Raw genomic sequence first — 15,244 nt, 5'->3', positions numbered from 1 at the left:
GTCACCTAAACAGTGTTGAACACTAGACACTGTTGTTGTTCAGTCGTTAAGTCGAGTCTGATTCTTTGTGACTTCGTGGACCATAGGATCCATGAGTTTTTGTGGCAAGATATGGAAGTAGATTGCCAGACCTTCCTTCCGCCCAGATACTGCTGCTGCCCAGGTTGGGACCCGGCTGGGTTTGAACTCAGGACCATCTGCTTGAAGTCCAGTGCTGATGCCACTACACCACCAGCCGGCCTGACACTGTACTTACCCGGGCAAGCAAAGAATATTTTACCACACTACTAGCTTTTGTCTTGTGGATGCTGGAAATGACTTGAATCAGAATCAGAATCAGGTTTATTATCACCGGCATGTGACGTGAAATCTGTTGACTTAGCAGCAGCAGTTCAATACAATACATAATCTAGCAGAGAAAAATAAATAATAAATAAATTTTTAAAAATAATAATAATAAATAAACAAGTAAATCAATTACAGTATATGTATATTGAATAGATTAAAGACATGCAAAAACAGAAATACTGTATATTAAAAAGAAGTGAGGTACTGTACAAAGATTCAATGCCCATTCAGGAATCGGATGGCAGAGAATCTCTGAGTGCATGCCTTCAGGCTTCTGTACCTCTTACCTGATGGTAACAGTGAGAAAAGGGCATGCCCTGGCTACTAGAGGTCCTTAATAATGGACGCTGTCTTTCTGAGACACTGCTCACTGAAGATGTCCTGGGTACTTTGTAGGCTAGTGCCCAAGATGGAGCTGACTAGATTTACAACTCTCTGCAGCTTCTTGCAGTCCTGTGCAGTAGCCCCTCCATACCAGACAGTGATGCAGCCTGTCAGAATGCTCTCCATGGTACAACTATAGAAGTTTTTTGAGTATATTTGTTGACATGCCAAATCTCTTCAAACTCCTAGTAAAGTACAGCAACTGTCTTGCCTTCTTTATAACTTTTGTACATCGACATGTTGGGACCAAGTTAGATCCTCAGAGATCTTGACACCCAGGAGCTTGAAATTGTTCACTCTCTCCATTTCTGATCTCTCTGTGAGGATTGGTATGTGTTCCTTCGTCTTACGTTTCCTGAAGTCCACAATCAGCTCTTTCATCTTACGACATTGAGTGCCAGGTTGTTGCTGCAGCACCATTCCACTAGTTGGCATATCTCACTCCTGTATGCCCTCTCATCAGCACCTGAAATTCTGCCAACAATGGTTGAATCATCAGCAAATTTATAGATGGTATTTGAGCTATACCTAGCCACACAGTCATGTGTATACGGAGAATAGAGCAATGGGCTAAGCACACACCCCTGAGGTCCGCCAGTGTTGATCGTCAGTGAGGAGGAGATGTTATCACCAATCTGCACAGATTGTGATCTTCCAGTTAGGAAGTCAAGGATCGAATTACAGAGGGAGGTACAGAGGCCCAGGTTCTGCAACTTCTCAGTCAGGATTGTGGGAATGATGGTATTAAATGAAATGCCTCTGACCCACGCTTGCAACCACAATATTTATGATCAATGGTGCCTTCCGGAATATTGGAGGGAACTTTGCAATGGTAATGTCATTGAATCTCACGGGAGGCAGCAAAGCTTGCTTTTGTGGTAAGTGTTACTTATCACTTACCAGTCTATGCATAAATTTTGATCTTGCATGTAAGAGTGGTCTGCTTCATTGGCTAATTTGCAAATGGAATTGAATACTGTAAAATGATCAGTGAATCTCCCCACTTCTGGCCTTGTAGTGGAAGGAAGGTTGTTGATGAAACAGTTGACATGTTTAGGCCTAGGAACCTGGCTTGAGAAATCCATCGAGTGATTTCCTGAGGGCAGGATAATTGATCTCAAACAACAATAACCACCTAGAATAAACACGAGAAAGTCTGCAGCTGATAAAATCCAAAGCCACACACACAAAATGCTGGAGGAACTCAGCAGGCTAGGCAGCATCTATGGAAAAGAATGAACAGTTGATATTTCGGGCTGAGAAGGAAGGTGGAAGAAGCCAGAATAAAAAAGTGGGAGGAGGGGAAAGAGGCCAGCTGGAAGGTGATAGTTGAAACCAGGTGGGTGGGGAAGGTCAAGGGCTGGAGAAAAAAGAATCTAATAAGAGAGGAGAGTGAACCATAGGCTAAGGGGAAGGAGGAAGGGACCTGGGGGATTGCCGGAAAGTAATAGGCGGGTGAGAAGAAGTAGAAGTTCAGAGTGGGAAATAGAGGAAGGGGGAGGGGGGAATTTGTTTACCCTCAATCCATCAGGTTGGAAGGTACCCAGATGGAATATAAGGCATTGCTCCTCCACCCTGAGGGCGGCCTCATCTCAGCACAGAGGAAGCATTGAGCTGGCATGTTGGAACAGGCCTTTACATAAAATATAACGCCTATTACTCTAGTATGATGCTCATTGACTTCAGTTTCACCAGAGCTCTTGTCCAATGCTGCCTTACTATCAAGGGGAGTCACACTTTCTTACCTCCAGAGCCTAGCTCTTCATTCTATGTTTGGCCCAAGGCTGTGACGAAGCCTGGAGCAGAGTGGTCAGCAATACACAAACTGGGCATTGATGAGAAGGTTGATAGCACAATCAATGATACCTCCCACCATTTTGTTGATGATTTAGAACAGATATATTGGATAATAATTAACCTTACTGGATTTTTCCAGCTCTTTTTGTTGCTAGGCAATTTTCCACATTGTTAGGAGTTGCCAGCCTTGCAAATGAACTAGAACAGCTTGCCTGAGTCTCAGCTAGTTCTGGGATGCTCTTGCCAGTAAGACAGCTGGGTTATTGTCTGTTCTGATTGTCCGGTGCTCTCAGTCAGTTCTTTATATCACATATATATTTGTATCATTGAACAGAGTGAGTTGGGGACTGGTTTCTGTGACGTTGAGGTGGATCATATACTGGACACTGCTGGATGAACTTGCTTGCAAATGTTTCAGCCTTTTCCTCCTGGGCTCCATGGTTGTTGTGGATAGAGGTGGTCTTGGAACTTCCTCCTCTTAACAGTTTATCTTTCTATCTGTCTACTTCTACTCCATAATTAAGACATCTTTTATCATTTATAAAGAAACACTGCTCTTATAACAAGATTCTTTTATGAAGCCAAACATGCTTTTCTGCCCTGTATTGCAGAATCTTCATGATATATTTTCTTAAGTCAATGTGTGAACCAGTGACCCATCAAATAGCAGTGATTAGTCACAAGGATTACTTCTGACATTTACAGATTTAATTATGTTTAATGATTCATATGTCTGGTATGAGAGTCACCATACCCATGCCTGACAAATCATACAGTTACTGTCAACTCTGGCTCCACCTGCAGGTCAAACACAGAAATGCATTGCTTTGTTTATTGAAAGATATATGAGGATGTGAGCTTACTTTATTGCTGCTTCCTCCATAAAACTGTTTACATATAGTTAAAATCGTTAATGAAAGTATGTATGATTATAAACTGCAGATATATAGCACCTTACAGTTTAATGAATAGCTCTCGTTTGACCATCTTCAAGGCGCCTTACTGTTTAGTGAATAGTGCCCTTACCTCTGAGTCAGACAGTTATGCTTTCAAGTCGTGCTCCAAAGCCGGGAACATAAAAATCTGTAAGAGTGCTGCACAGAGTTTCAGGTGAGGACCTTAAACCAAGATCTTGTCCTTCTATTAAGTGGAAGTAAAAGAAATGGTGTCAGTGTATAGAACAGAAGGTGAGCTATGACCATATCCTGACCGATACTTACCTCTCAATCACTGTTACTAAATGCAGTCACCACGTTTATGCTATTCATAGGAATTTGCCATGTGTAAATGGGCTGCTGAAATTCTTCTATCAGAACAGTGATTATACTTCAAAAAAAGATACCTAATTACTTCTAAAACCTTTTGGAGCATCTTGAAACAGAGATCAAAGCTATCATGGTCAAATTTCAAAGTTCAAAGTAAATTTATTATCAAAGTATACATTCAGTGGCCACTATATTATGTACAACTACTTGTAAATGCAAACATTTAATCAGCCAATCATGCAGCAATAAGTCAATGCATAAAAGCATGCAGACATGGTCTAGAGGTCCACTTGTTGCTCAGACCAAACATCATAATGTGAAAGAAATGTGATCTAAGTGACTTTGACTGTGGGATGATTGTTGGTGCCAGACAGGGTAGTTTGAGTATCTCAGAAGCTGCTGATCTCCTGGGATTTTGATGCACAAATGTCTGTACAGTTTACAGAGAATGGTGTGAAAAAAAAAATCCAGTGAATGGCAGTTCTGTGAACAAAAACATCTTGTTAATGAGAGAGGTCAGAGGAAAATGGCCATTCTGGTTTAAGCTGACAGGAAGGTGACAGTAACTCAAATAACCACCTGTTACAACAGTGGTGTGCAGAGGAGCATCCCTGAAGGCACAAGACGTTGAACCTTGAAGTGGATAGGCTACAGCAGAAAAAGACCAGACCAGATTCCACCCCTATACTTAGTAAAGTGACTACTGGGTGTATCTCACCATATAATTCCTTGAGATTCATTTTCTGGCAGGCATTAACAGTAAAACAAAGAAATACAATGAAGATTAATTTCTTTTTGGCTAAGTTCTGATTTATTACTTATGCCAACCAGCCAGTGATGTAGTGGCATCAGCACTGGACTTCAAGGCAAGTCTCTGTAAGGCCCTGGAGAAAATGTTTTGACTTCAAATGACAAGGTTCTTGGATTGAAACAGAAACTGAATCTTTGGAAAAATCATGTTGCAAAAGGAAATCTTGAAATGTTTCCACCGCTGCTTGGGCTTGAAAATGAGGAAGGGTATCAGAAAGTCTCGAGTCTTATTGAAAACCACCTGGAAGAACTGCAGAACAAAATTGAACGGCATTTTTCCTCCCCTTCAACACACGTGTACGACTGAGTGAGGGACCCTTTCTCTGAATCTTCAGCTCAGCCTGAGAACTTGACTTATAGAGAAGAGAAAGAACTTTGTGAGGTGCTGTCTGATCGGGCACTCAACGAGATTTACTTATCTGCCCCAGACAAGTTCTGGATTTCTGTGGAAGAAGAGTACCTGCCATTCATAGGAAAGCAATGACCATTTTGCAGCAGTTTTCGACTTCTTACATGTGTGAGCAAGCATATTCTTGTTTAACAAGCTTCAAGAGCAAGGACAGAAATCATTTCATTTCAGTTGAAGGCGAAATTTGTGTGTGTTTATCTTAAGTTCAACCCAGAATTGAGTAATTGCACAGCAAAAAACCAGCACAGGTTTCACATGCTGGGCCTATATTTGAGCCTGATCATGACACATAGTAAGAAAATGTTATTTCAAAGTCTTGTATAAAATTGTGTCTTAGGCCATATTTTTATTCATATTGCTTTGGTTTATGGTTTTTAGTAACTTTACCATTCAACATTGTCAATAAATTTTCATGTTGTAAATAGCATTAATTAAAATCAATTTACAACCTTTATTTGAATTAAATCTACCAAGCCTACATTTAGAAAAATTAAATCCCATTTTAGTTTAAGCCAGATGTTTAAAAGAAATTTATTATGCTTGCCTTATGTTTTTAAAATTTATGAAAGGGAAAGAAAGAGATTAATCAAGAAAGGTTGGCTAAAAATTTATTCTATACCCAAAAGAGTACTGACAATTATTTTTGGATTATTATATCTACAACTTACTGATCACGCTAACATACTGTGAGCTGTAGATATGATAATTTTTACACAGAGGTTCTCCGAGACCTGAAAATTATTTCAAGGGTTCTTCCAGGGCAGAACGGTTGGGAAAGGCATGTCTACATGTAATCATTTTGCTGCTAACTGGCACAATTTTACTGTTCACGTACAACATAACAAAGGATCAGGTTATGCCTTTCCTAGGGGCTGCTTTGAAGAAGAGATCAATCTGTCAAAAGAGCAGCCAATATTTCCAAGATTCACACCTGCTTTGGCATCAGCCCAGAGCCATCTATTCAAGAAGGACACCAAAAGGTACTCACAAGTTCAGGTACTGAGTACTTGGGGAAGTGAAATGAAGGGAGTTCAGGTGTGTAAGGACCTAAATCTCCAGCCCGAAAAGCAAGAATTCACATATTTTATGCATAGCCTTTCAAGACAGCGTCCACACAGCTTTGGTGCAATCAGGCTCTAACACTGCTTGAGCCAATGAGTTGAAATAGGACTCAGCAAACAATCATGTGTACAGCAGACAAAACCAATTTGTTCAGAAAACAGAAATTTGATCTCATAATGTTTCTTTCTTTTTCAAAACCATGTAACTGGAAGTTGCCTAACTCAGGATTAATGACATGTTCAGGTCAAGTCATAGAAATTCTATGGGGCATTTTTTATTCGGAGTCCCCTGTGTGAACTGCAAGTGATCTCCACTTGAGGACTGCAAGAATAATTTTGTTCCCTACGCAAATCTTCTTTTGGAGCACTCTAAGAGAACATGAACCACGTTGTCCTGTTTTTCTCATCAAGGGGTAGCAGAAGAGCAGAAACGAGAAATCTTTGGGCTCCACTACTTTTCCTGACACTTTCTGACAACCCTTTCTCACCAGTCTCCTGATCCCTCGTCAACATCAAGTATCCCAACCTCTGTCCATCCTCACAACGTACAGACCTGCTCTGCAATGCCCCACCACTCCATGTAGGTGCTGCTAGCCTCACACTCCAACCATGTGCCATCCCACTCCCTGACAACCCCTGCCTCCTGCTTAACGATCACCGCTCCAACCACAGCATCCTCCAAGCTCCTCTTCTCTGCTCCAGCCATATCACATACCATCCCACCCAACAACATGTTGCACCACTCCCCAGCTTTCCCCCCTGACCATGCACAGTACTGCTCCCCAATTTTTTTTTTAGATTATGAGGACGCGCAGTCCTCTTTTATTGTCCTTTAGTAATGCATGCATTAAGAAACAATACAATGTTCCTGCAGAATGATATCACAGAAACACAAGACAAACCAAGACTAAAAAAACTGACAAAAACCACATAATTATAACATAGTTACAACAGTGCAAAGCAATACCGTAATTTGATAAAGAACAGGTAAAGAAAAGTCTCAAAGTCTCTCGAAAGTCCCATCATCTCACGCAGACTGTAGAAGGAAGAAAAACTCTCCCTGTCATGAGCTTCCAGCGCCGCGAACTTGCCGATGCAGCACACTGGAAGCACCCGACCACAGCCGACTCCGAGTCCATCCGAAAACTTCGAGCCTCCAACCAGCCCTCTGACACTGCACACCGAGCACCATCTCTGCCCAGCGCTTCAACCCCAGCCCCGGCAACAGGCAATAGGCAAAGCCGAGGATTTGGGGCCTTCCCCTCCGGACATTCTGGATCGCACAGTAGCAGCGGCGGCGAAGCGGGCATTTCAGAAGTTTCTCCAGGTGTTCCTCCACACTTTTCACGGCTGTCTCCATCAAATCAGGATTGTGCACGGTACCTACTTACAAATACGATATCATTTCGGAGCGGCCGCACGCGCTGCGTCACGCTGCCATCTTCTCCTCCCCTATCAATTTCCCTCCATCATGTACCATCCTGTCTCCCAATTCTCTCCTCCACAACAATTGCCATCCCTCACGCCTGTTACCAGCAGAATCAAATTCCCTGACTCAAGTGCCATCTGCTTCTTTGATTCTGCCATCTTCTTCTTTTCCCCATTGTAAGTGCTGTATCTCCCAAAGTACTTGAGTGTCTCCTATAAAGCTAGGAACATTGCTGACCCAAGACCTCTCCCCCCACCCCCATCTCTCTCTCTCTCCCTCTATCTCTCTCTGTCTCCCCCTCTCTCTTTCTCCTTCCAACTTGACCCAGGAAATTCTTTAATATTTTGAAATGAGCAAAGCTTGGTAGCTTGTAACCATAATCTCTCCCACTGGATTTCCTTGTGTTAAAGAACAACCAGAGGAGTTTTTGTTCCACTGTCATTCCTACACACCCTTTAGAGTGCCCCAGAACTTCTCAGGAAATCTGAGGAAAGAACTGCGGAAATGGAAACCACAGCAATTTCTTCCAATAAAAGCTGAATTATTTCTCCAGAAATATTTAGTGAGTGGAAGGTAGAGAATTGTGCTTGTAATCTGGTGCAGTTTCTGATGGGGGCATTGACCAATGCTTCCATTGTAGCCATTACATTTGCAATGAATTAAGGTATGTTTTCCTTGCCAGGCAGAGCACATTGAAGAGTGTACAGGAGATACCTGCTCCCTGATCAAACATTCCCAGCACGAGTGTAGGGATAGCATTATTCTGTAGGGATATTATGGCCAATAAGGTTTATTTTGAAGTATTGTCACAGAAACTGCAAAAACCAATTCACAAATATCAACATGACTGCAGTCCTGATTATCTGACATAGATAGTCACTGCTGTGACTATTGCTACTTACTCTGGTTTCAGGAATATGAATCTGTAATTCATCCTGTTGTATTTTTTAAATCATGAGGACTGCTCTAATGGATTGTCACATTCCATAACCATAAAGATGGTTTCATTAATAACATAAGTGCAATAGCTGGTTAAAACTACACTCACTTCTTTTAAAAGGATGCAACTTCTACATGTGAAATCTGTTTGTTGTGCATCAAAACAAAACTAATCCAGAGTGACAGAATCAGCTGTCTCCATGTCGTTTTAATCACAGCTTTTTTCTTGGAAGCTGTGCATCCTGCAGCATAAGTGGAAAGAAAATTCTGAAAATAAGAGGAGCATGGAAAAAAGCCTTCAACCCATTTTATTTGGCCTGGCCCTTGAAAGAGTGGACCATTTTGTGGCACTCGCTTACTATTTTTCCACAGCAAAATTCTCCCCTACAGATTTTCCCAATCAAATCCTCCATTTCATGCCATTGATATCAATAGGAGGGATAATTTTATACTCTGGTGTGCGTGACAGTGCCATTAGGCCTATGCTTTTGTAGACCTGGCTTTAACCGACATTACAGTGTGTACTAACGAAAAACGCTCAGCAGTGACAATGGGATCACAGGGTTCAAGACTTACAACAAAGCTGGAAAATTAGCATTCCTTGTTAAACTCACTATACTGGAAAGCATTCTTAGACCTGACATCTTATTTGAAGTCCTCGTGATCCCTGATTATAGTCATGTGTTAATTGTAGAAAGCCCAAAGCAATTTCCAGACAATAAGGTTTATTTTGAAGTGCTGTCGCATAGAAACCGTGAAAGGCAATTCTCAACATGACTGCAGTCATAATTATCCAACAGGTACGTGGATAGTCACTACAACGCACGCAAAATGCTGGAGGAACTTAGCAGGCCAGGCAGCACCAATTGAAAAGAGTACAGTCAACTGTACTCTTTTCCATAGATGCTGCCTGGCCTGCTGAGTTCCTCCAGCATTTTGTGTGTGCTGATTGGATTTGCAGCATCTGCAGATTTTCTCTTATTTGTGATTGGATAGTCACTACTGCGACTATTGGCACTTAGTCTGGTTTCAGCCCAGTGGTTTGGTGGTATCCAGTGACAGCCAAACACTAACTTCCGTTTTCACCATCCTGCCCAATGCAGCTGGGAATGTTATAGACAATAGACAATAGGTGCAGGAGTAGGCCATTCTGCCCTTCGAGCCAGTACCACCATTCACTGTGATCATGGCTGATCATCCACAATCAGTATCCTTTTCCTGCCTTCTCCCCATATCCCTTCACTCCGCTATCTTTAAGAGCTCTATCTCTTTCTTGAAAGAATCCAGAGAATTGGCCTCCGCTGCCTTCTGAGGCAGAGCATTCCACAGAACCACAACCCTCTGTGTGAAAAAGTTTTTCCTCAACTCCGTTCTAAATTGTCTACCCCTTATTCTTAAACTGTTATCTCTCAGCCTATGCTCCAGAGGCCAGCCCTTCTTCCAGGGATCTAGGCTGGTTCCTGAATGGAGTCCTCCGGTCGTAGGAGTTCCCAGGAAGCTTCAGAATCTCTGGTTCAACCTGGAACTCACTGGGGAGGCTGATGGATAATATGATTGGGAAGTGGTGAGGCATGTGGGGGGAATTAGGTCTGGGTGGGAGACTTGATGTTCAGAATCATACCGTAAAGCCTGGTTGTAAGTTTCACATAATTTTTGCCATTCACAATTCTTTAGCGAAACTAAAAATATTCATTAATTTCAATCAAACAGATCAAAAATGGAGGACATATCACACTTAAATTTCATTTTATTGTAATGTATGTAATGCCCTGTGTAAGATTTCTACTACTGTGCTGTGAGGTATTTTTATTCTCTCAGTTTTCTGTAAAAGCAGTGTGTCCTGCTAGTAAGAGTTTTTTGGCTTCTGCTAAGGGTAAGGAGCCATGTTGGCCAACTTAAGAATGTTCCTAGCAGAGTCAATTTATTCAGGGTTGTCTTTGAGGGAAGTCAGATCTGCGGTTAGTGTCCCTCATGCAGAACGTGGGTTCAGAGCATGAGTGAAGTGATACACCCAACTACTCCAGAAAGGAGCTCCAATGTTTATGTGCACATTGGAGTGGTTTAATGTAATGGGCCCTTCTATCTTTCTTTTCTTTTTCTGTAGCTGTTTGTTGAAATTGAAAAATTGGTAAGTATATTTCCTTTGTAATTTTATGCTGGTGCACAATCTGTTATATTTCTGGTGAATGATAACTCTGCATGGGGCAGTGCTTAAACAGCATTCGCTACAATTAGTCTTCCTTAATCGGAACATCCCAATTTTCCTGTTTGGTTGAACCCCAAATCATTCCAACCCTAGACGTGTATTGTTTATGAAAGGTGGCCTTCTCACTGCTGAGTCACGTGGCTGCCAGCAGAGTTAGCTAACAAGCCAAGTTGGTGTACCAGCCCCAGTGAGAGGGTTACCAGTAAAACAAAATAACTTTGGTCAGCAATGAGATGGCATATAGCAGGAATAAACCAAAATTAACAAAGCACTAAGTGGGTGATATTGAAACAAGTAAAGAAAGGCTGTGATCAGAGAACACAACAATCGATTTAATGACACCATTTTAGAAAGGGATAGTCAAAAGAAACTTCAAGTAAGATTTTGAAACCTATTAAAATGAAGCATGCAACATTTTCTACAACCAAATGCATCTGTGAATATACAGGGGTGAATTCACACAGTCTTTCTCACAAGGGAACCAAAAAATAAGAGGGCCTAAGCTTAAAGAAAAGATTTAAAAGGACAACTTCTTCACAAAGAAGTGGAGCATGTATCTAATAAGCTGCCAGGGAGAAGCTGAGGCAGGTACAACAATGATATTTAAAAGACATTTGGTTAAGTACGTGTTTCAAAGGGATATAGGTCAAACATTAGCAAATAGAACTAACTTAGGTGGGCACGTTGGTCAGCAGGTACAATTTGGGCTGAGGGGCCTACTCCCATGTTGTTACTCAATGACTGTATTAGGTGAGGTACTGAGTTCAAGGGTCGGGAAGTTATATTCCCTACCCTGGCTATAAGACTCTAGTTAGGCTGCACCTGGAGTATAACATTTATTTCTGGTTACTCCCTTATAGGAAATGACTTAGATACATAGAACATGAATATAGAACATAGAATTGTACAGCACAGTACAGGCCCTTCGGCCCACAATGTTGTGCCGACCCTCAAACCCTGCCTCCCATATAACCCCCCCCACCTTAAATTCCTCCATATACCTGTCTAGTAGTCTCTTAAACCTCACTAGTGTATCGGCCTCCACCACTGACTCAGGCAGTGCATTGCACGCACCAATCACTCTCTGAGTAAAAAACCTTCCTCTAATATCCCCCTTGAACTTCCCACCCCTTACCTTAAAGCCATGTCCTCTTGTATTGAGCAGTGGTGCCCTGGGGAAGAGGCACTGACTATCCACTCTATCTATTCCTCTTAATATCTTAATACTTACCACCAATACTACGTCGACTTAGGCCTCGGGGGCCGGCGTCGGGCATGATGACAGACTCTCCACTTCTCCCTCTCCCTCATCAGTGCGTTCAGTTCATCTACATTAGCCGCGCCACTGTCTTCTAGGAGCGTGTTGACCATAGTCTTGGGAGGGCGCCAAGGGTTCCTCCTCCCACGCTTGGGCTCCCATATGATGACTAGGCTGGCAGGTAGCTCAGGGTGGCGTAGACAGTGTCCCGCTAGTTGCAGTCTTCTCCCCTCGATTTTAGTGGTGAGCATCGGTAGGTTGTTATAGAGCTCGACATTTGTCATGTGCTGTTGCCAACTCACATCAAGAGCCATCCAGAGCATTCGTGTATAGCAACCATCTAGAGACTTTGGCATCGCCTTGGTGAGTGTCCACCTCTCGCATCCGTACGTGAGAATGGATTCTATGACTGCTATGAAAATCCTCTTTTTAAGCCCCTGGTCAGGTTCAACTTCCAGATTTCCTTCATGTCGTTCATAGCCCTCCACGCCAGTGCCTTCCGTATCTTTATGTCCTTCTCCGAACTCATCATTCTTGACCCAAGGTACTTGCAGTCAAAGACTTTCTTAATGGTACCATTCTCTACGGTCTTGAGAGTACTCTTGTCACAGTTAAACGCCATGTAGCATTTAGGTGAAGTCCAACATTATTGCACTCAATTTCCACTTTTGTCAGTAGCTGCTGTGTTTCCTCCATCTGGTCAGAGAGCAGGACTATGTCGTCTGCAAAATCGAGATCCGTGAGCGTAACTGACTGACCCTTTTGGTTCACCATGGTTTTATGGTAAAACCAAGCTTGTCATGATCTTTGGTAGCTTGACGCAGAGCGTCAATATTTAATACTGTATTAATATCTTAATACAGTAAATGTGAAGTCATTCAAACCAGGTATGACCTATGCAGTGAATGGCAGAGCATTGACAAGTGTTGTGGAACTCGGATCACAACCTTGGGATGATCTGCAACCTGGGAGTACAAGTGCACATTGTCAAACTGGAGATGGTGCAGAGTCAATTGACAAGAAGGATGCCTGGATTTGAGGGCCTGAGTTATAGGGGGAGAATGGCCAGACACACTGAATCTTTGTTCCTTGGAGCACAGATAAATGAAGGGTGACCTTACAGAAATTTATAAAATCATGAGAGGCATGGATAATATGGACGGTCATAGTCTTTTCTCAAGGGCAAAGGGGAGTGATCAGAAAGATACTTGAGAGGTAACTTCTTTACACAGAGGATAGTAAGTATCTGGAACAAGTGGCGAGTACAATTACAAAATCTAAGAGGTATTTGGATAGGTACATAGAGGGTTATGCGGGCAACTGGGACGAGCAGGGAGGATGCTGTGCTCACCATGAACCAGTTGGGCCAAAGGACCTGTTAGCATGCTGTATCATTCTGTGACCCTGTGACTCTGAGAAGGTTCTGGAGGCTCTGGAGAGAGTGCAGAAGAGGCTTACTAGCATGGATTAGAGGGCACGTACTGTGAGGAGAGGTTAAGCAAACTTGGGAAGTGAATCATTTCACACTTTTCAGGATTGAACTCCATCTGCCACTTCTCAGCCCAGCTCTGCATCCTATTAATGTCCCATTATAACCTACAAAAAAATTCTACACTATCCACAACATCACCAACTTTCGTGTCATCTGCAAACTTGCTAATACATTCTTCCACTTCCTCATCCAAGTCATTTATAAAAAATTACAATGAGCAGGGATCCTATAACAGGTCCCTGACCTTCAGGCAGAACGCATTCCATCCACTACTACCCTCTGCCTTCCAAGAGCAAGCCAGTTCTGAATCCATGTGGCCAAGTTCCCTGGATTCCATGCTTCCTGACTTTCTGAATGAGCCTACCATGGAGGATCTCGTCAAATACTTACTAAAATCCATATACACCACATTTACTGCTATGTTCTGTGACTACTTCCATGTTAGAATGCATAATTGGTGGCCAACAGATAAAAGAATATCATTATGATTTGTCTTCTTCTTAGGGGATGGACTGTGGTTTCTGACACCAATACACACTCAGATCACTAACTCATCAAAATGGGGAATAGCAACCACTATCCCAGCACGACAAAACTATGTTGCTGTTCTCGTCAGATTCACCCACTTGACCGACTCAAACTGTACAATCTGGATTAAACACTGACAAAAGTGCACGTAATTCAAACTTACTAAAGCTCAGATCCCAATCGTGGGAGACTACCAAATGAAAAAATAATACAGTTGACCATCTAGGGTTGGCTTCACAGCGCAGTGGTTAGCACAATTGCTTTACGGTTCCACGATCATCAGTTGAGTTTCAATCCCTTCTGATGTCTGTAAGGAAGTTGAACATTCTCCTCATGACCTCTGGGTGCTCCAGATCCTCCCACATTCCAAAGATGTATGGTTTAAGTGAGTGAGTTTGTGGGTTTGCTATGCTAGCAGTGGAAGTGTGGCCCACAGCATAATCCTCACTGATTTGATCTGACACATATGACACATTTTACTGTATACACGTGACAAATAAAGCTAATCTCTTTCATTGAAAGCAGTGACCATCAGATCCAGTTCAAGGCTGGACATCTGGTGGCATTGCAGCCAAATACCAACAAAGCAAGCTTATTTTCTTATATTAGTCTATGACATGTCCTCTTAAACCCATTCCCAGTCATTTAAGTCTATTGCCATCACTGGCTTGTACTTCAAACCTGCATCAGGATAAATCTTTTATTAATAAATAGCAGAATATTGCAGCTAAGAAATAATCTCCTTGGGGGTGTGGCTTTAAAGCTGACATCATCAGTGTGAGCGGGTGTAACCTCTCCCCATTTGCTGACAAATGCAAGATGGCAGCTTGTCTGTCATGGGGAATCAGCCTGCTGTACTCTGGTGGGATTTTGCAGACGCACATTGTGGCCACAATTAAATACTGTGGAAACTGCACTGGACAGGACCACAGGGATAACACTTTCACTCTTCTTCAAAATAGCAGTTCAAGAAGATCTTGAGAGAGACGATAGTGTCTTATTTCATGACACATCTTAAGTACAGCTCTCTCTTGGTATGTACAGGAGCATCTTCAGGCTCAAGTTTCTGGAGCAGGACACAGAACTTGAACACACAACTTTCTGCCTCAGAGACCCTAGTACTACTCACAGAGCAACAGCTGACACAATAAAGGACAACATTAAAGCCAATCTGGAACAATGTTTTGTAAAAGCAGATATAACTGAATTATATGAATTACTGAGCACAAATATAAGGTCATGGATCCAATTCAAACACTGAATCACCAGAGCCCTAAGTGAAATGGTTGATGCTGGAAATGATTTAGACTGAATCATG

Source organism: Mobula birostris, chromosome 12, assembly GCF_030028105.1.
Source record: "Mobula birostris isolate sMobBir1 chromosome 12, sMobBir1.hap1, whole genome shotgun sequence".
Taxonomy (NCBI): Eukaryota; Metazoa; Chordata; class Chondrichthyes; order Myliobatiformes; family Myliobatidae; genus Mobula; species Mobula birostris.
This window is presented reverse-complemented; position numbering follows the sequence as displayed.